The sequence below is a fragment of the Papio anubis genome, chromosome 2 (assembly GCF_008728515.1).
Source record: "Papio anubis isolate 15944 chromosome 2, Panubis1.0, whole genome shotgun sequence".
Lineage (NCBI taxonomy): Eukaryota > Metazoa > Chordata > Mammalia > Primates > Cercopithecidae > Papio > Papio anubis.
The window spans coordinates 135,618,333-135,641,492 of record NC_044977.1 but is presented as its reverse complement, the minus strand read 5'-3'; the positions used below and the strand labels follow the sequence as shown (position 1 = coordinate 135,641,492).

The 23,160-nt window shown below is 40.0% G+C and overlaps 1 protein-coding gene and 1 pseudogene across 2 annotated transcripts in view; one reads left to right on the top strand and one right to left on the bottom strand.

Moving 5' to 3' along the window:
* Positions 1–23,160, top strand: part of KCNAB1 (potassium voltage-gated channel subfamily A member regulatory beta subunit 1) — a 416,330-nt gene that overhangs the window by 39,835 nt on the left and 353,335 nt on the right. The gene's annotated exons all lie outside the window — the stretch shown is intronic.
* Positions 19,738–21,007, bottom strand: LOC116273870 (annotated as a pseudogene).

Below are 23,160 nucleotides of genomic sequence, written 5' to 3'. Positions count from 1 at the left end.
TAGGAGCTCAGGAGCAGGTAGCCACTCTTCTCCATCTCCTCCTCTTCCTCCTCTTTCTCCTCTTTCTCCTTGCTCTCATCCCACCTCTCAACCCTTCTGGTGAAGAGAGTGTTAGAAGATGAGGTTAAGAGGCAGGGAAGAAAGAGATCAGTGGAGGTCTTTGAAGCTGGCCATGAGAAACTGTTGAAGGATTCTTAGGTAAGAAGTGACAAGATCAAACTACCGTCCAAAAAAAGATAATACTGGAAGATCTGTGCATAGGAAACTGATAGGAAGTGATTTGAATAATCTAGGTGAGAGAGCTTGAAGATGAGTAACAACAGTAGAATGGAAAGGAGAGGAAAGCATGGATCGAGAGACATAGGGGAAGTTAAATTAGCAGGATATGTTTTGCATAGCTTTGTTCACTGCATTCTGACTTTCCTTTTCACACATACATTAAGAGGTTGTCTAGAAGGGAAAATGCTCATTGATCTAATTAGGCCTGGAGGTAGTCACTGTGGCATGAAGGAAGGAGGTGGAAGGGCAGAACTCTGCAGCAACTGTAGCTGCTTTTGGCTCTTATGTCTTTAAAATGCTTCTACAGAATCACTTAAATCATCCTCTTATTCTCATTCACATGAAAGGAAATCTCAGAGAGAGCCCTTGAACTAGAAAATCTTTTCTTTCTTTTCTGACTTTAAAGCAACTCCTTAAACCACTCCATTTCTGAGGCAATTATCTCTTCACTACAATTTATTAACTGAGAGTAACCTCAAATCCTTTACTTTTAAGTAGCGCAAAACCTTCCTCCAAGGCTGTGTCTGCCCTTTAAGACGTATTAAAGGGCCCAGTGGGGGTAGGCCTGGCCCCTGGGGGTGCTCACCAAATCCTGTGGATCAACTGCATTACCTCCCTGCCTCCATCATTCACCGTGTACTTCCTTTTAAAAGCCCTGTGGTCTTTATCACGTTTGTTTTTCTTATTTCACAATGGTTTTAATGACTCCTTTTATTGATGACCTAACTGAAAGACGGAATAATTTGTTCACACACACAAACCACTCCCATCCAGCCCCCAACACTCCAGAGGACTGATGTCAAGAAAAAGAATGTAGTTATCTGACATTTGTGATAGGCTCAGCTAACAGGGAGTTTCCCCTCACTCTTCCTCATTCCATTACATGCGATTTTGGATCTAATTAGTAATTCAGTTTTGTTCATATTTTCTTTTTGAATATAGATAGCTGTCTATATATTTTTAAAATATTTTAATTCTACCCGCATATGGGTTTCTGCATAATCTGTGAAGGCTGGTCCACATAGGCAAAGTATTTGTGACTTTACACTTTACATAAAATAACTGGTTTTTGACTTGTCTACAAAATACTTATGTATGTGAGCTCAGATGAAAATGAAGAATTATTGACAAGGCATCTTAATTTTTATCCATACAGCATGTTTTGCTTACATTAAAAACAAAACCAAAACCGAAAACTACTCATATAACATTCTTAAATATGATGTGGTTTTGAATTTTTTGGTCTAGATATTGAAAGCATTCTAAGAATTCACAAGACTTTAGAATAAACATTCAGAACACTGTGCGTGGGATGCCTGATTTTTAGGATTGGGCACGTAACAGCCTTTGAAGAACTCACATCTGAAATGCTTTCATACTTGAAATCATAGAATGGCTTTCTAAACATTGCCTATGGCCATATTGAATAGAAAGCATTTAGGACATATTTATACTGGATTTTTTTTTTTAATTTTTAGCAAGGAGTACAGAGAAAATGGTAGCAGTATCACTATACCTGTTTATTTTTTGTGCATTATGTGAATCTGATGTTTCTTCCCATTTTAGATCTTCAATTATAATGATTTTGACCACCTGCTATGTGGCAAATATTCTGCTAGACACAAGTTAAGACTAACTAGGTCTCAAAACAGAACCTTCCATTAATTAGTTGCCTTCAGTCTCCTTACTCCTGATGGTCTTGAGAGAACAGTTGTCTTATTTTCATTGTATGTTCAGCTGGATTTTGAGGTTGGAGAGAATCACAGATGTTATTAAGAAATGGAGTCTCTTGCTTAAAAAGGATAAAGTGGCTGCTAGCATCTCTCATAGACCTGTGATGTCTATGAAATTCCTTCAGATATTTTCTACTGATGACTCAAAGTGAGGCCATTTGCCAGCCAGCATCATGACATCTTCAGTAACTCTTACATTTGGTTATTTTTTAAAAAAACACCAAAGAGCTTGACCCTGGGACAGCCTGGGGAGAAATCTGCCCACCCTGCTGGCTCCAAATGCATGAAAACCACTCTTCACCTCCTTCATTTGATTAGCTGCTTCAAATTTACACCGAAGGAAGCAAAAATCCCCATTGACTCGATACTTGCTTTAAACTAAAATAAGATCAGAAAAACAGGGGAGACCATTTCACAAAGCCAATTATATAATTCACAAAACTTTGGTGCTCTGAAGTCCGTAACTAATTGCAGAGGAATTATAATTAGGTAGTTTAGAAAATTACTTTTAAAACTCAAGTTTAGGTGCGGTTTATTGAACAGTACTTGAAAGTAAGATTCACACTATGCTATCCTATATGGTAGCCACTAGTCACATGGAGCTAATTTAAATTAACATAATAGTAAGTTAAAAATTCAGTTCCTCAGTGGCATTACCCATATTTCAAGTGCTCAATACCCATATGAGGCTAGTGGCTACTGTGCTGGACAGTGCAGATATAAAACAGCCTCATCATCCAATAAATGAGATGGGGATTATAAAATACAACTCAAGGCAAAAATCTCAGATTCAGCATCCTTAAGGTTGTCTTTGTTTTATGGAATTTTTTTTTTTAGGTTTCCCAGTGCACTATGGCACTTAAAAAATGCCACATAGTCCCCTTACCTTGAGTCATGCCAGGCAGTGGGACCTCTGGTTGTTACCCAATGTCAACCTCACGGTAAATGTGTAGGAGTTATGATCAATAAGAATCAGATTACTACCTGGCAGTGCAGTTGAGTTAGTAACTTGTAAATAAAACTCAGTTATGGGAAAGATGTCAGGACATACCTACCTCACCAAAAAACATTTTGATGTATACTCTTCTGTGTATTCAGCTATTATTCAAGTTACTGAGAAACATCATAGTCTTGGTGATTAAATTCCTACCATGAGCATATTCCTGGCGCCAGCTGAATCTTACGATAAGAGATATATGAATTTTGTCTTTGTTCTTGTTGATTCATTTCCAGCCATAACCTTTTGCTGGGTGTAAACACAGATGAAGTAGCACTTTTAAGTCAACTTTTATCTTGTTAATTCATTACCCTTTGTGGCAATGGCAAACTTTGTACAGAATTATAAATCAAGTCCAAATGTTGCACGGATGCCATGGCATGAAGATTCATTTAGTGTGGATACAACCTTGATGATCTACAAGGTGATTCATTGCTTTTTATCCTGTCTTCCAACTGAGGAGTTGGATGCTGGTGCATACTAATGTACAGAAGTTAATGCTAGGTATCAAGACTGCAAAGTCTTGCATATTATCCTTCTTAGTCCTAACTGTTTCTCAACCCACTGGCTACAGGGAGTGGTGCCTTTCAGAATCAATTACGTAAACACAGTGAATTAATCTGGGTAATATGAAGAATGACTTGCCCTCCCTTCTCCCCTCTGCCTGTTGATGGTTTGCGTAACTTTACAGTTTAGATGTGACTAAATAAGAAAGGCAGAAAATGTAAGGTGAATGCTTGAGAGAATAAGAGAGCATTATACCTTTCAAAGTACTTTCACAATATATTAAACCCCATTTGATCCTCACATCATTCTGTATACAAGCAGAGAAGGTTTTAGATGTTACAAATGAGGCCACTGTCTTGAGAAGAATTGATCATTTTTCCATCAGTGTCTCATTGGCTTCATTCCTCCCTACGTGCCCCTGTTTTTAATTATTTGTGTGCATGACCATCTCTTTCACTAGACTTGAAGCTGCCTGCAGGGAGAGACCACGTTCTTTTTGAATAAGAAAACAAAAAACTATTTGTTTTCCTGGCAAATAGTGTGATGCCTGGTGCATCAGCTATTTATTTGCCCAGAAGAAAGGCAAATGTAACACAAAAGATCTATAAAGGAATTATGATGTTTGTTCAGGGAGAAAAACTTGCTGGATTTTGTTAGTTTGGGTGTTTTCCCTGCCCAAAATGAGAAAGATGTTGTTTAGCCTGGTCTGGGCCTCAGTACCAGTGATGGAGATCTAGGGCTCAGGACTCTTTTTACAATATGTTTCTCATTAAAACTTTCTCTTCTTTTTATACCACTGTGCTTTATTTTAAGACACTCCATCTCTTTTTGTAGTCAGCCCAGCAAAAGGGAAAATAAATTTTACTTGCATTCAGAATAGCAATGGATTACAAGTGCTTAAATAGGAAGAATTGAAAAGCTGTACTGCTGTTTACATTTTTGTTCCTGGGGATGATGTCTAAAATGCTTTTGATGTTGAAAGAAGATCCTAATGAAAGCAAGTAAGTGAGTAGAGCATTATAACTGCCATGTAAACTAGACTGTAAACAGAAATGGAGTGGTGAGTTTGCTGCTCACTGACGGACCCAGGCCTGTGATATTGTGTGTGGTCAGTGGATGTGCAGTTTGCAGACCTGCACCAAAGGTCTTGCTCTGTGCTCAGCCTGGCAATTTGAGAGAAGAGGGAGGCAGAGCTTAGATGAACAAAGCAGAGGAGACTGAAGAAGGGAGGAGTCTTCACAATCAGCATTACTGTGTTTCATATATTGAGTCAATACCCCTAACAACTAAAATATAGCATGAAGTTTTACTCCATTGATCAACACCTTAATTTGCTTACAAATCTTTTATATTACATTGCCTTTCTTTTCTAAGCAAATGATGTTTTGTTATAGTTAATGTTTTAATTTGTATTTATCTTTAACATTATATCTGTATTGTGGCTTTATTCCCTTTTGTTCTTCTGAGCTATCCTGGTTTTTCTTTACAGTGTAAATAATTAGTTATCACTTTTCAAATGTAAATGATTAATTCTCACCATTTTGATCTCCTTGAACTGGGGACTTGTTTACTGTGTTCTCACAAGGGCTCCTCTCCCTTCTTGTTGGATCACAAAGTAGGTCCTGGGAGGTGTGTAAGGGATTCTAAGGCTGTGCTTATGTGAAAAAGAAAGCCTTTGCGATGTTGGGAACTGAGGTGTGTGAATCACCTGATTTCTGGCTGGAGCTTGGGCCCCTCATTTTTTCCATGTTTAGATGTTCAGTGAACATTTATATATTACAAGAGAAAGAGAGAAATGGCCTTACTTAATATGCCATGATCAACAGCAGAAGTAAGGAGAAAGACTAATGACTCAGATGATATGCTGGGCTTTACTGTTAAGTGTAGTGTTGAAAATAATTCTCAGTGTCATGCCATGGGTGCATGTGCTGCCTCATCTGCAGCACATCTCTTTTTTCTGAAAGTCCCAAGGTCTGTGGAGGCACACGCTCAGTTTTTAGTACATAAGAAGGCTCTAGAAATCTTATCTTTTAAAAGGAACAGGGGAGCAGAGGATGCATTTGAAAACAAACAGTAATGTAAGGACCTATAAAGAAACTGTGTAATAGTACTAGAGAGATACTAACAAATTAAGATTGACCACGCAATCCCAAAATAAATGTAAACATGTTATTTTTATCATTGTGCTAGAAAAATTAAAAAAATATATATATATACACACACAGGCAATATATGGTATACTTTAAAACAGTCCTTCTTCGTGAAAATCAGCAAGATCCCTGTGCTTCTTATATGGGTTTAAATCTTTTAAAGCATTTCCAGATTTCATTTGTTAGCTGTTTGTAAACATTTTCTTTGCTTTTGTGGTAATAACACTATTGTACAGACTGTTTCAACTAAATTTCTAGTGGAACAGGTAGATAGAGAGAATGTATGGAGTGAATAAATTGGACAACAATTTTATGATAAGGGATTATATTCCATTTAAGCATCTCCCCTTCTAGTAAAATTTTCCTAGATGATTGGGCTTTTTAAAAATTATTATTATACTTTAAGTTCTAGGGTACATGTGCACAATGTGCAGGTTTGTTACATATGTATATATGTCCCATGTTGGTGTGCTGCACCCATTAACTCGTCATTTACATTAGGTATATCTCCTAATACTATCCCTCCCCCCTACACCCTCCCCACAATAGGACCTGGTGTGTGATGTTCCCCTTCCTGTGTCCAAGTGATCTCATTGTTCAGTTCCCACCTATGAGTGAGAACATGCGGTATTTGGTTTTCTGTTCTTGCAATAGTTTGCTGAGAATGATGGTTTCCAGCTGCATCCATGTCCCTACAAAGGACACGAACTCATCCTTTTTTATGGCTGCATAGTATTCCATGATGTATATGTGCCACATTTTCTTAATCCAGTCTGTCACTGATGGACATTTGGGTTGTTTCCGAGTCTTTGCTGTTGTGAATAGTGCCGCAATAAACATACGTGTGCATGTGTTTTTATAGCAGCATGACTTATAATCCTTTGGGTATATCCCCAGTAATGGGATGGCTGGGTCAAATGGGTCAAATGGTATTTCTAGTTCTAGATCCTTGAGGAATCGCCACACTGTTTTCCACAATGGTTGAACTAGTTTACAGTCCCACCAACAGTGTAGAAGTGTTCCTATTTCTCCACATCCTCTCCAGCATATGTTGTTTCCTAACTTTTTAATGATCGCCATTCTAACTGGTGTGAGGTGGTATCTCATTGTGGTTTTGATTTGCATTTCTCTGATGGCAAGTGATGATGAGCATTTTTTCATGTGTCTGTTGGCTGCATGAATGTCTTCTTTTGAGAAGTGTCTGTTCATATCCTTTGCCAAAACCCTAGAAGAAAACCTAGGTAATACCATTCATGACATAGTCATGGGTGAGGACTTCATGTCTAAAACACCAAAAGCAACGACAACAAAAGCCAAAATTGACAAATGGGATCTAATTAAACTAAAGAGCTTCTGCACAGCAAAAGAAACTACCATCAGAGTGAACAGGCAACCTACAGAATGGGAGAAAATTTTTGCAGTCTACTAATCTGACAAAGGGCTAATATCTAGAACCTATAAAGAACTCAATCAAATTTACAAGAAAAAAACAAACAACCCCATCAAAAAGTGGGCAAATGGTTGGGCTTTTCATGTAACATTTGTGAAGGCTTTTTAGGATTTGTAGGAACTGGTTTATGTTTATAGTGGTTTAGTGTGGCAGGACATTTGAAGTCATCCTGGACATAGGCAGCTCTTGGTTGTGCTAGACTGTCCCTGAAGGGCAACAAGTCTCCATCCCTGACCAGTGCTGCTCTAGAAGTCCAGCACCCTACTCTGGCCCCAACAAGGCAGAGTCCATGGGACCCCAGGGATGTGCCCAGCTATCTGCATCCCCTTTCTGCACCACCATGTCTATATATCCAGAATCCTGGTATTCCCTCACTGAATGACTTATACAGCCTCTTTAGATCTCTTCCTCTTAGAGTGGACAATGCCCCAGACCACAGGTGGCCAAGCTTGAGGGTGTGGATGTGTGGGCTGGTATGTCTATCAGATGGTGGTGTGTGAGACTTTTTGTGAGGGCCGAAGGAGTAGGGAATGGAAAAGGAGGGGATTCCATCTACAGTTATGAGGCATGAGCTGGTCCCCAAGCCACACCGACTACATGACAGTGGCAATACGGTTATTGTTATGATCAAATCACTTCTGGAAATTTCTGAAATAACCTCTGGGAAGCAACAGCACTACTATTTTAAGCAAGAACATTGGGTTTCTTTTTTTAACAGATAAGCTTTCTCTGAAGATGACCTAAAACAAACCCCAAGGGTGTTTTGTGCTATGACAACATCAGTAGAATAAAAATACCATTTTTAAAGGTGCTTACTTTGAAGAAAAACTCACTGAAATATACAAAATATGTGTTTATTGAAAACGAAACAGCCAGTTTCAACAAACTTTTTGACAACAACAACAACAACAAAAATAAATGGAGATTGAGATCAAATTATAAGATTTTTGTAGTATAAGGTGATCCGGGGTAGGATATTCAGCCAAGAGTCAGAAAAATCGTGCTTTAGTTCTAGCATTTTCATGGAGCAGCTGAGTTATTTGGGGCACAGCCTCTTAGGATCTCATTTTTGATATCTATTAAATGGGAGGGGTTGGACAGAATGCTCTCTAGACTTTCTTATATGTTTGAAAGTCCTGGGTTGGGCATGGTGGCTCATGCCTATAATCTCAGCATTTTGGGAGGCTGAGGTGGATGGACTGCTTAAGCGCAGGAGTTAGAGACCAGCCTGGGCAACACGGTGAAACTCTGTCTCTACAAAACATACCAGAATTAGCCAAGTGTGGTGGTGCACACCTGTTGTCTGAGCTACTTAGGAGACTGAGGTGGGAGGATAGCATGAACCCGGGATGTGGAGGATAGTATGAAGTTGCAGTGAACTGAGATCATGCCACTACACTCCAGCCTGGGAAAAAGAGTGTGATTCTGTCCCTCCACTCCATCCCCCAAAAAGTAAGTCCTGAATATATAAAAACCATGTTCTCTATTAGCTATACAGCATTTAAAGTATCTATCGAACCGAAGATACTATCAATTGAAGGGTGCACCATTAATTTGTGTACTGTTAAGAAAGAGACACACTGCCTATTATCATTTAAAGAGACAACAATAAGAATACTGTTTTAAAATTTTAAAAATTTAGAAGACTGTAAGAAGCATTGCAGTTTAGATGTGTGTAAATATAAAGAAGTATATCTTAGAGTCTCTAATACATAGTGATTATTATTTTATTCATCTAAATATTTTTCACAGAGTCTTGCACAGTACGTACCATATCTAATAAAAATCTATGTATTCATTCAACAAATGAATATAAATTTGGTCCTTATTATATGTTAAGCAATACAACATGGATACATCAAAATGTACTGAATAATGGAATTTTAGAAGTATTTTTGCAACATCAACGTGCACATGAAGCTAGTGATGCTGTTGAGAAATCAGCTCAAGAAAACAATGAAATGTTTCTATTTAGGACAGCAGAATTACCAAAAACTTGATCTCTAATGTAGACATTTGCTCCAAAGAAATTTGTACTGAGAAATGGGAGGTAGCTAAATAAGAGGCTCAGATCAGTTTCTTAGTCATCCAGGGACTTCTGTTACTTCTTTCACATTCTGTAAAGATCTTATTGAAAGAACCACTTCTTGCCTCCATGACTCTGATGAAGATGTTCTTTCAGCTGTAATTTCTTTTCCAGTAGAAATAAGGCAAGGGATGACTTTTCTAAGAACACTTTGATACTATATCATATGAAATAATTTTATATGATTTATTATTGTAATTTACTGTTAAATTGATTTTTTTACATTTAAGAAATCTTCATATCATCCACTTGTATCTAATAGTATCCTAAGACATAAATAAGCTCCTAAAAGCAACATTTTTAAAGGAATATTTCCCTGATAAGCTCTCCCTCACAGTCAGAATCTTGAGTGCAGCAAATGACAAATAAAGCTCATTTAGCCTCAATATCTTTATCTACAGGGGATATTATGCTGAAGACCTTAGGAAAATGACAAAATAATGAGTTGAAATGCTTGAGCTCAATCTATATAATGGAAACCATACGCAATGTTATGTAGTGATTTTAAGCCTAATTATATACAACAGTGATGTTTGGACCCTCCTTAGGAAGGAACTGGCAAGAAGTGTAGTCCGGAATGACTGAGAGAACAGTTTTTGTTCTTGTTCTCTTTGGATTTCCCTTCTTGAGCTGTTCTTGCCTTATGGACTATCTGGGTATTTCTATTTGGTCTTTAATATGGCTTGGCATTTATTTGATTCTTCTCTCTTTCCTTCTTTATTAGTCTTGCTAGTGGTCTATTTTGATCTTTTCAAAAAACCAGTTCCTGGATTCATTGATGTTTTGAAGAGTTTTTTTGTCCGTATCTTCTTCAGTTCTGCTTGATCTTACTTATTTCTTGCCTCTGTTAGCTTTTGAGTGTGTTTGCTCTTGCTTCTCTAGTTCTTTTAATTGTGATGTTAAGGTGACGATTTTAGATCTTTCCTGCTTTCTCTTGTGGGCATTTAGTGCTATAAATTTCCCTCTACACACTGCTTTAAATGTGTCCCAGAGATTCTGGTATGTTGTGTCTTTGTTCTCATTGGTTTCAAAGAACATCTTTATTTCTGCCTTCATTTTGTTATTTACCCAGTAGTCATGCAAGAGCAGGTTGTTCAACTTCCATGTAGTTGTGCGGTTTTGAGGGAGTTTCTTAATCCTGAGTTCTAATTTGATTGCACTGTGGTCTGAGACACAGTTTGTTATGATTTCTGTTCTTTTGCATTTGCTGAGGAATGCTTTACTTCCAAATATGTGGTCAATTTTGGAATAAGTGTGATGTGGTGCTGAGAAGAATGTATATTCTGTTGATTTGGGGTGGAGAGTTCTGTAGATGTCTATTAGGTCTGCTTGGTGCAGAGCTGAGTTCAATTCCTGGATATCATTTTTAACTTTCTGTCTCGTTGATCTGTCTAAAATGTTGACAGTGGGGTGTTAGAGTCTCCCATTATTATTGTGTGGGAGTCTAAGACTCTTTGTAGGTCTCTAAGGACTTACTTTATGAATCTGGGTGTTCCTGTATTGGGTGCATATACATTTAGGATAGTTAGCTCTTCTTGTTGAATTGATCCCTTTACCATTATGTAATGGCCTTCTTTGTCTCTTTTGATCTTTGTTGGTTTAAAGTCTGTTTTATCAGAGACTAGGATTGCAACTCCTGCTTTTTTTTTGTTTTCCATTTGCTTGGTAGATCTTCCTCCATCCCTTTATTTTGAGCCGATATGTGTCCCTGCAAGTGAGATGGATCTCCTGAATACAGTACACTGATGAGTCTTGACTCTATCCAATTTGGCAGTCTATGTCTTTGAATTGGGGCATTTAGCCCATTTACATTTAAGGTTAATAAAAAATGATAAAGGGGATATCACTACAGATCCTACAGAAATACAAACTACCATCAGAGAATACTATAAACACCTCTATGAAAATAAACTAGAACACCTAGAAGAAATGGATAAATTCCTGAACACATACACCCTCTAAGACTAAACCAGGAAGAAGTTGAATCACTGAATAGACCAATAATAGGCTCTGAAAATGAGACAATAATTAATAGCCTACCAACCAAAAAAAGTCCAGGGCCAGACAGAATCACAGCCTAATTCTACCAGAGTTACAAAGAGGAGCTGGTACCATTCCTTCTGAAGCTATTCCAATCAATAGAAAAAGAGGGAATCCTCCCTAACTCATTTTATGAGGCTAGCATCATCCTGATACCAAAGCCTGGCAGAGACACAACAAAAAAAAGAGAATTTTAGACCAATATCCCTGATGAACATCGATGCAAAAATCCTCAATAAAATACTGGCAAACCGAATCCAGCAGCACATCAAAAAGCTTGTCCACCATGATCAAGTTGGCTTCATCCCTAGGATGCAAGGCTGGTTCAACATGTGCAATCAATAAACCTAATCCATCATGTAAACAGAACCAAAGACAAAAAACGCATGATTATCTCAATAGACACAGAAAAGACCTTTGACAAAATTCAAAAGCCCTTAATGCTAAAAACTCCCAATAACTAGGTATTGATGGGATGTATCTCAAAATAATAAGAGCTATTTATGACAGACCCACAGTCAATATCATACTGAATGGGCAAAAACTGGAAGCATTCCCTTTGAAAACTGGCACAAGACAGGGATGCCCTCTCTCACCACTCCTATTCAACATACTGTTGGACGTTCTGGCCAGGCCAATCAGGCAGGAGAAAGAAATAAAGGTATTCAATTAGGAAAAGAGGAAGTCAAATTGTCCCTGTTTGTGGATGACATGATTGTATATTTAGAAAACCCCATCATCTCAGCTCAAAATCTCCTTAAGTTGATAAGCAACTTCATCAAAGTCTCAGGATACAAAATCAATGTGCAAAAATCACAAGCATTCCTATATACCAATAACAGACAAACAGAGAGCCAAATCACGAGTGAACTCCGATTCACAAATGCTTCAAAGAGAATAGAATACCTAGGAATCCAACTGACAAGAAATGTTAAGGGCCTCTTCAAGGAGAACTGCAAACCTCTGCTCAGTGAAATAAAAGAGAACACAAACAAATGGAAGAACATTCCATGCTCATGGATAGGAAGAATCAATATTGTGAAAGTGGCCATACTGCCCAAGATAATTTATAGATTCAATGCCATCCCCATTAAGCTACCAATGACTTTATTCACAGAATTGGAAAAAAACTGCTTTAAAGTTCATATGGAACCAAAAAAGAGCCCACATTGCCAAGACAATCCTAAGCAAAAAGATCAAAGCTGGAGGCATCATGCTACCTGAGTTCAAACTATACTACAAGGCTACAGTAACCAAAACAGCATGGTATTGGTACCAAAACAGAGATACAGACCAATGGAACAGAACAGAGCCCTCAGAAATAATACCACACATCTACAACCATCTGATCTTTGACAAACCTGATAAAAACAAGAAATGGGGGAAAGGATTCCCTATTTAATAAATGGTGCTAGGAAACCTGGCTAGCCATATGTAGAAAGCTGAAACTGAATCCCTTCCTTACACCTTATACAAAAATTAATTCAAGATGGATTAAAGACTTCAACGTTAGACCTAATACCACAAAAAACCCTAGAAGAAAACCTAGGTAATACCATTCGGGACATAGGCATGGGCAAGGACTTCATGACTAAAACACCAAAAGCAATGGCAACACAAGCCAAAATAGACAAATGGGATCTAATTAAACTAAAGAGCTTCTGCACAGCAAAAGAATCTACAATCAGAGTGAACAGGCAACCTACAGAATGGGAGAAAATTTTTGCAATCTACCCATCTGACAAAGGGCTAATATCCAGAATCTACAAAGAACTTAAACAAATTTACAAGAAAAAATCAAACAACCCCATCAAAAAGCTGGGGAAGGATACGAGCAGACACTTCTCAAAAGAAGACATTTATGCAGCCAACAGACACATGAAAAAATGCTCATCATCACTGGCCATCAGAGAAATGCAAATCAAACTCCAAATGAGATACCATCTCACACCAGTTAGAATGGTGATCATTAAAAAGTCAGGAAACAACAGGTGCTGGAGAGGATGTGGAGAAATAGGAACACTTTTACACTGTTGATTGGACTATAAACTAGTTCAACCATTGTGGAAGACAGTGTGGCGATTCCTCAAGGACCTAGAACTAGAAATACCATTTGACTCAGTGATCCCATTACTGGGTACATACCCAAAGCATTATAAATCATGGTAGTATAAAGACACATGCACACATATGTTTATTGTGGCAGTATTCACAATAGCAAAGACTTGGAACCAACCAAAATGTCCATCAATGATAGACTGGATTAGGAAAATGTGGCACGTATATACCATGGAATACTATGCAGCCATAAAAAGGGATGAGTTAATGTCCTTTGTAGGAACATGGATGAAGCTAGAAACCATCATTCTGAGCAAACTATTGCAAGGACAGAAAACCAAACACCACATGTTCTCACTCATAGGTGGGAACTGAACCATGAGAACACCTGGACACAGGAAGGGGAACATCACACGCTGGGGCCTGTTGTGGGTGGGGCGAGGAGGGAGGGATAGCATTAGGAGAAATACCTAATGTAAATGACGAGTTAATGGGTGCAGCACAGCAACATGTCACATGTATACATATGTAACAAACCTGCACATTGTGCATATGTACCCTAGAACTTAAAGTATAATTAAAAAAAAAATATGGTTTGACTCTGTGTCCTCACCCATATCTGATGTGGAATTGTAGTCCCCATATGTTGAAGGTGGGTCGTGATGGGAGGTGATTGGATCATGGGAGTGGTTTCTGATAGTCAGCACCATCCCCCTAGTGCTGTCTTGTGATGGAGTTCTCATGAGATCGGACATTTTGAAAGTATGTGGTGCTTCCCCCGCTTGCTCTCTTTCTCTCCTGCTCCACCATGGTAAGACGTGCTTGCTTTCCCTTCGCCTTCTGCCATGATTGTACCTTTCCTGCAGCCTCCCCAGCCATGCAGAACTGTGAGTCAATTAAACCTCATTTCTTTATAAAGTAGCCAGCTTCAGATAGTTCTTTATAGCAGTGTGAAAATGGACTAATACAGTCTTCTTGCAGTTTCTGTTCAAAGTTCATTTTAAGTACAGTGCCCTGATCAATCATATTCCCAAAGAGGCCCTTCTTCCCTCTACTGCCCAAGGATACTCATCCTGAGACTGACTTTTCTCTGGGCTCAGAAGGCCTCCCAGCTTCCTGTTTCTCTTGGGGCCAAGCACATTGTGCTTTCTGATCAGCTGAATCTCTTTTCCAAACTGGGATGAAGAGAGAGGAATTAGGATCAATTGAACAATTTGTCCCTATGGAGCCAATCGTCATGGGTTTCCCTTCCTAAGGAATTTTTTTTTTTTTTTTTTTTTTTTTAAACTAAGTGCAACATTTCCCTGAAAATGTGACTTTACCTATTCTTATGGTTTTATGAAGTCATAGAGAAAGCAACAACTGCAATTATTGGCATTCTGGCTCCTACTGTGGTTGATACCTACAATTTCTGTTGCAAAGAATACTTGTCCAAGAATACTTGGAACTACATCTGATACAGCTTGGAGGTACATGTCATTAGTTGCAAATTGCCAAGTCCTGTTTAAGCCACAAAACGAAGTGTCATCACGGCCGTGCTCCAGAAAGGGCAAATATGGATTTTTGGTATGGTAGCTACTATCCATCAATGAGCTGTTTGTTATTTGGAAATTGCTGATGACAATTGTATCCAAACTTTGCCACCTGTTTTGCGGTGCACAGTTTAGCCTAGTTCTACCATTCACTACAATTCATGGGTTACATATAATCATATTCAGCCTCTTCTTGGTTTCCAACATGCTCCAGTTAACCATATTGCTCCCAACTTCTGTCTCATGTCATTACTTGGCATGCACACCCCAAACATTGAGTCCTATTGGAATAAATGTAAAGCAAAGTGCGAGACCACAAGAGGAGTTTATCATATGTTGGACTTATATATGGCCAAATTTATGTGGTGTGATTGATTTGGAAATGTTTTCAATTCCCTTTTGCTGCACATAGCAGAACAATCTCCTGTTAACTAATACGATGTTTTGACTGTTGGTTTTAGTATGTTTTGGTATAAATATCCAAGGACAGATCTTTCAGTTGAATACATCTGAGAAACAAATTGTTCAATTGATCCAGGAATTACATACACTGCTCTTTGGGGGTGAGTTGGCTTTTACCCAATTGTGTGTGTCTACCTTTGTGTGAGCTACACAAGGATAAGAATTTATAGTTGATTAAGTATGTTGCCAAAGACCATTTCTGTCAACTCTGAGCACCAGATCATAGTTAGAAACCACACATACACACACACACACGCGCGCGCACACACACACACACACACTTAAATCAGTTCCCATTTGTATCATTTGGACCTGTATTGCCCCTTGCAGGAACATCCATTGTAAGAGTAAGAATAGTCTATATTGGTTTCTCTCTTCTATAAATGTCATTGAATAATTGCTTTCCTGAAGAATCCTAATCCATATGACTACATTTTAAACACAAATTTCTCCCCAGTGGTCCTTTGGCCATGGAGAAATTAGCATTAACTATAAAGCAGAGTGCTTGAAAGAATTTCCTTGAGGGAAATTGGGATAGCAAGTGGGAAAGAGATTTATACTTTTCATTTAGCGGCAATATGTACTTTATCCAATTTTACAACATTAGGACCATTAAAGGGCAGGAATGTGAAATATGTCCTCTCTGAAGACAGTTCTTCATATTTGTATAACGTTTTCTGCTTTAAGAAGCCAATCGCAAGAAAGAGTCCAATGTGAACGTACTCTGCTCTTCAAAGTGTTTATTTCGAGGGCTCTTCATTTCCCCTACACCCTCCAGAGAGTTAAAACACTACAGGGCCTCTAATCTCTACCTACATAACCGTCTTCTTTGGACAGTCAGTTTCTGAAAATTTCTTTTGAAATCAGTGACAAAAATGCCTAGCCTATTAGTGGATTCCATTTTGTAAGCTTATTTTTACAAATCACAGACTTCTCTAGTATCTTTGTAATTATTCAATCTGACCAAGTGATTTCTGGGAGTAAAATGTATTTGAGGCTGTGTATGTCAGCCAAGGGTGTTCTTTAATGAGAAATCTTATCACACACACCTTCTGCATACATTTCAACTGCACACAGGACTGGGTTTTGTATTTCTTGGCAATATGCCAAGAAAAATCTCTAGGAACAAGGCTAGCATTTGATGCCCAGTGGATTTACACATAAACCTGACAATTTTCTTTGGATCTCTACTCATCAGAAGCTGTTATTAAACCAGATACTATGAGCAAACACACTCTTAAGTCCCTCTGGGTGGAGGTGTGTGTGACAGACAGAGGGACAGCAGAGTTCCGTAACAGAATTTTGAAGCCTTGCCCTTCTGCGTAATTCAAATGGCATTTTTGTTTGTTTGTTTGTTTTGAGAGAGAGTCTTGCTTTGTTGTCCAGGCTGGAATGCCATGGTGCAATCTCAGCTCACTGCAACCTCCGCCTCCCAGGCTCAAGCAGTTCTCATACCTCAGCTTCCTGAGTAGCGGGGATTACAGGTGCCCGCCACCACGCCCGGCTAATTTTTGTATTTTTTGTGGAGACAGGGTTTTGCCATGTTGGCTGGGCTGGTCTCAAACTCCTGACCTCAAGCAATCCACCCTCCTCGGCCTTCAAAAATGCTGGGATTATAGGCGTGAGTCAGCACATCTGGCCATCAAATGGCATTTTTCAAAAGGGAATGAGGATGGTGACGTGATTTGTTACTTATTCCCAGGTCATTGGTTAGTGGCAAGTGGCCACTGAGAGTAGACAGGGGCCTTGCTAGGTAATCGGAGGTAGTCAGCGTGAAGTCATAGAGTAGACAAGACAAGGGGATAAAACCTTAGGCCAAAGGACCAAGATAGGACCTGGAAAGTCCCAGGGGAATACTGGAGGCTGAGAACACTCTCTGAGCTGGGTTTTGCTAGCCATGGAGAGATCCCAGGGCATCTAATGCCTTTTAAGCTAGAGCAGTTCCAATCTACCCATGTGGCCCCACACAACTTTGCCAATGCCTCTGGATGTAAAGGTCCTTCTGTCATCGGGCAGTTTCTTTCAGAAGCTAGTGTGCGTATTTTATTCACTTGTGGACCTTAAACATTTTGCTTCTAGGGAAAGACATGTAAGGCTCATCGACAGCACCTGGCAAGTGTTTAGAAAAGGCTTCTCCTCTGGAGAGAAAGAAAAGCCTGGAAGAAGATCTGAGTGTCGGATGCCTCAATTCACTGCCGTCAATACCTAAGAGGGGCGGGGACCCTGGTTACAAGGCCCTGCCACAAAATCTGTCAGTTGGGTAGAAATTGACTCAGCATTTTTCTTCTTAACAAGCTCAGCCCTGATTTCACTCTCAGGGCAACAGAACCATCATCAAGATGGCTGGTGAGATAACCAGGGTGTTTCTGAGATGAGGGAGTGAGGGTGTAATAAGACAATGGGAAGAAGAGGGTCTAAAAAACACACAAAAAATTCAATGTCTGGAAGTGAAACTCTTCCTAGCTTTAACTAATTAGTTATAAATGTTAAACACGCTGGAAATGGGTTATGAATCATTCAGGTAATAAGAGCAATTACTGTCCAGCTGTCAGTAGAAAAGAAAATAGCATAGTTCATCTGGATTTTACTTCCAGGTCTATCCAACTGTCACTGGGAGTCTCAGTCAAGCCCCTTAACCTCTCTAGGGACCTCAGTTTCCCCATCTTTAAAAGACAGCATTAATTCTAAGTTTCATCCAGTTTTATTAACACTATGTAACCAAAAAAAAAAAAAAAATGCAACAAATCGTATGCGATGGTTAATTTTATATGTCAACTTGACAGGGCCACAGGGTGCCCAGATGTTTGTTTCAATGTTATTTCTGGGTGTGTCTGTAAGGGTGTTTCCAATGAGATCAGCATTTGTACCAGAGGACTGTGTAAACCAGACTGCCCTTCCTGATGTGAGTGGCCATCATCCAATCAGTTGAGGACCTGAATAGAACAAAAGATGGAGGAAGGCAGAATTCACTCTCTTTGTCCAATTGATTGAGCTGGGACGTTGGCCTTCTGCCCTCAGACAGTGACATGTACCATTGGCTCTCCTGGTCCTCAGGCCTTCAGACTCGGACTGGAACTACACCACCAACTTTCCTGGGTCTCCAGTTTGCAGACTACTGATTATGGAACTTTTAAGCCTCCATAATCATAGGAACAAATTCCTTCTAATGATCTCTTTATATTTACCTCCTATTAGTTCTGGTTCTCTAGAGAACTCTGACTAATACATTATACATTTGGGGACAAAGATACTGCTCAAGGCTAGCCTTCTTATCTCCAGTTTTACTCAAAATAATTTTAGGAACTAAACACTTGGTATTTTCTCTCTTTGTTCCCTTCAAGTAATAATTAACTTTTAGTGTTTTGTTCTTGGGTAGGAATTAGAAACATTATGTAGCTGACAGAGGGCTACATGCCGAGCTTATAAGGAGGAACTGCTTTCTGCAGCCAGTTTCTTGATGAGAATTCAGCAGGAGGAGCTCTTTAGCTGTGTGAACAGTCAGTCATCAGAAGGGTAGGTAGTTAGCAAGATCTATGGTATTCAGCAAAATAAAATTCTCCCAGCAGAGAATGCCATGCTTCTTTTACTCATTAAGGAATGGGTGAGCCCTTCCCTGACACCCTGACTGTTCCAGCCTATAGTCGAAGTATCAATGGGAAATCAGGGACCCATACCTGACAAGTCCTTTTTTAGGTCTCTTTTTTAAAGCTGGTTAGCTACCCCTATACGTCAGAGTGCCTGAGGTCGAGAAGAGCTGGAGGGGCTGATATTTAGACAACGTGGTCGCTTCCACTGACCCTTTTGTTCTTATAGCAGCCCAGCCTCCCATCAGGAGGCATGGAGCCCCACCAATGCAGGGGTCTAAAAAGGCACCAGGAAGACTGGGCTTGGGCTGCCAATGAGGGGGCATCTGTCAGTGAGCTTCCACTTTTAGAAGATATGGCAGCTTCTAGCTAACTTTACCAGATGCTTGTTGTTGAACTCTTCTTCAAGTCTGCAAGTGGAATTCTTCAGGGAAACATGGTGTTTCTCTGGCTGCCATAATATTTATTTATTTACCTACTCAACTATTTGACGGAGAACGTCACAGGGCTTAGAGTGGTCTCAGCCAAATTGTCAGTTCATGAGGCTTCTGATCTGTTGCAGTGAGTTTGGATTTTTACCCTTCAGGACTGTCTTCGACAGAAAACAGAGGTGCTTTGGGTTTGTTTGTTTGTTTGTTTGTTTGTTTGTTTTTAAGGCTTTTAATACAAAATCACAGAGAAATACAGAAAGAAAATATCATACAAGCCAATTACTAAATTAAAAAAAAAATCCCAACCAGCAAATTTGTCACATTGGTCAGGCATTACAAAACAGGATAGAAGAAAAAGAAAAAATAAAATAAAACACTCCCTGAAATCTGGCAGGTAGATTTTAGAGGCCACGGGGAGCTTGCCTTAGTCATCCTGGTGAAATGGGATAGCAGTGGTTTTCGGAATATGGCCACCGCCTCCTCTGTTTCTTGCCAGTAATGGTCATCTGAAGGGAGGGTACTAGCCTGGGCAACAAACATTTGACGTCACTTATGCAGTCTGAGGTATCAAAGACAAGTAGCCTTGGAGTCTTCCATTCCATATCACACACAGTCTCGATGCTGTCACTCGATGCTGAGATAATGATGGGCTAGTCAGGGTGGAAAGCAACTTCACTGATGGAGCCAGCATGGCTGGGCAGCTTATACAATATTCTTCTGCTTGTGGTATCCCACACATACACAAACCTGTCGGCTGAGCTAGCTGCTATTTTGCTTCCATCAGGTGACCAAGAACATCTTAGAAGGTTCTTTTCAAAGTTGTGCACATTTCCTTGAAATATCTTTACACACCTCTCTTTGGGGGCAAATGGCCAGACATCCCAGACAAGAACTGTATTGTCCATTGCATTGGACAAGAGACAAGAGCCTTCAGAACTTAAGCTCAGGCCAGTCACTGAATCTGCATGGCCTGTCATGGTGTACATTAGTTTGTTCTGGTGCAGGTCCCAGACCTTGATATCATTGTCTATTCCACCAGAAATAATCTGATCACTTGGGTCATTGGGGGTCACAGCTAACACCTGGTACATGTTCCGAAATGTTTGGATGGCTGCTTTCTTCCAGATGTCCCAAAGCTTAACTGCCATCGTCACTGCTAGTGCAAACAAGCTGGCTAGATAACAGGAATTCACAAAAGAAGTATGTCCCTTTAGGCTTTTAACCCTCTTGCCTGTTTCGCTATCCCACACAGCCACAGTTTTATCTGTGGATGCTGAGAAGAGCATACTGCCATCTGTGTTGTTGTGCAGTTCCATCACTGCTCCACTGTGTCCCTTAAGTATGGCAGAGTTATCACAGTCACCATATACATTCCATGACAATATCAGTCGGTCAAATCCTGCAGATGGAAAGGTGGATCCGTTGGGGTGGAACTTGAAGAAGTATACTTCCCCTTCATGTCCAGAGAGCAGCATGATTGGGGCTTGAAGGGAGGAACACCAGCAAAGCTCCCGGGTTGGCCTGCTTCTGCCCCGCTCCAGGGCCCGACCCCGCCGCTCCCAACAGCAACTCATGCCGCTGCCGCTTGACTGGGACCAGCGGTAACTCTGGGCCCCTACGCTTCTGCTGTTCTATCACGGCGGCAACTGGATGGTGCTTTGGGTTTTTGAGGCCCAACTGCCTCCATTTTTGTGCCATTTCCTCCGTGGAGCTCTCCCATCCCTCAATGCACAGGATTCCTGTAGTCCCTGTGTCCCTTCCCCATCCTTCATATCTGCTTGCAGCTACTCCACAGCTTTTTGGAGGCAATATGATGACTTCAACTTTATTGTGTGTGACAATGACTTCTGTTGTTTCTCCAGGGACATCTGCATTTGAATAGTACAAAATCCGTTAACCCACAAAGCAATTTCAGGCAGAAGTTTGGGAGGAAACTGGGGAGTTCTTATAGAGTGGGGCTCATACCACATCTCTCCAATCATGTTATGTGGGGTTCTAACCCTGAGTCACACCTGGCCAATCCTGCTCACTATACCCAGACACTTCTTAAAATTGCCTGGGAAATAGCTAATGCAAATTTGAACTTATGGTTATAATTAATTAATTATTATTATTATTATTATTTTTTGAGACAGAGTCTCACTCTGTCGCCCAGGCTGGAGTGCAGTGGCACGATCTCGGCCCACAGCAAGCTCCGCCTCCCAGGTTCACGCCATTCTCCTGCCTCAACCTCCCGAGTAGTTGGGACTACAGGCCGCGCCACCTGGCTAATTCTTTTGTGTTTTTAGTGGAGACGGGGTTTCACCATGTTAGCCAGGAAAGTCTTGATCTCCTGACCTCGTGATCTGCCCTCCTCAGCCTCCCAAAGTGCTGGGATTACAGGCGTGAGCCACAGCGCCCGGCCGGTTTTAATTTTTTTGAGAATTTGTCAAAAGCCATGGATCCTCTTCCCATTTAAAAGCCATGGATCCTCTTCCCATTTAAATGTACACATGTATACCTTTTTTTTTTTTTTTTTTGCGACGGAGTCTTGCCACGTTGCCCAGGCTGGAGTGCAGTGGCACAATCTTGGCTCACTGCCAGCTCCGCCTGTCTAGTTCAAACGATTCTCCTTCCTCTGCCTCCTGAGTAACTGGGATTACAGGTGCCCGCGACCAGGCCCAGCTAATTTTTGTATTTTTAGTAGAGACGGGGTTTCACCATGTTGGCCAGGCTGGTCTCAAACTCCCGACCTCATGATCCACCCAAAGCGCTGGGATTACAGGTGTGAGCCGCCGCACCCGGCCCATATCCAAATTTTACATACAATTTTAGGAAGGGTCACCAGACTTCCTAGAGCTATTCTTGGGATCCCAGGTAAAGAAAGTTTGGTATTTGAAGTAAGGAGACCTGGATTCGAGTTTCCACTGTGATTTGAGGGAAGCTTTCCGTGTTCCTGTGAATCAGCTTTCTTGCCTGTAAAAGGAAAACCGTAGACTGTATCAGTGGTTTTCAACTAGACATAAAACTGCAGGAATATATTGACCCTCACACTCATTTAGAAACTGGGGTTGAGAACTGTGAGGCAAGGAGACCTCTCCCATGACCTTTGGCTCCAGCATTCTTTGATTCTGAGGTTTTGCTCCAGAAATCCCCACAAACTTGAGAAGACACTCTTTCTACCCCTAGTGGGGAAAAGAGAAGATGTTGCACAACAGAGATGCTCAAAAGCCTGACTTCACCTTTCTTTCCACTCTGCTCCATTGTTTCATGGGAGAAAGTGGCAGAAAGGGAGTAGAGCCCTTCTGAAATTAATTCTCTTTTCGTTAAGAGTCCATCGGATTGGGGAAGGATTTATCTATTCAACCTTGAAAGGATAGAGAATCTAATTCATCTTTATTTTTTGAGAAGCTACTTGGCATATGGTAGGTACAGAATAAATGTGTTTTTTTACTTAATAAAATTATTTATCAAGATTTATTATTATGATTTTTTAACTAAGTAATTGTAATGAGCATCTGCTTCTCCACTCTGGTGATTCTTTGAGAATCACCAATATAATATTTTATAAGGTTTTATTTTTCCTGAAGTCATTGAAATAGATATGAATTTATTGATGAATTGAAATTCAAGGAATATTTACTAAGCTTTTATTTTGTGCTTGACACAGTATTTTCAAAATAGTAAAGATTTAAGAAAAGGGTTTACAGTTCCATGCTAATACTATACGTATATGTAAATACTACTTCTGAAACAAAATTGTAGTCCATTTATACCTTTTCTTCCCATTCCAGAAGGGGGGGATATAAAATTGTATAAAATTAAAAACAATTAAAAAATATTCTTTATTATTCCCTAGTTTGGAACCGACC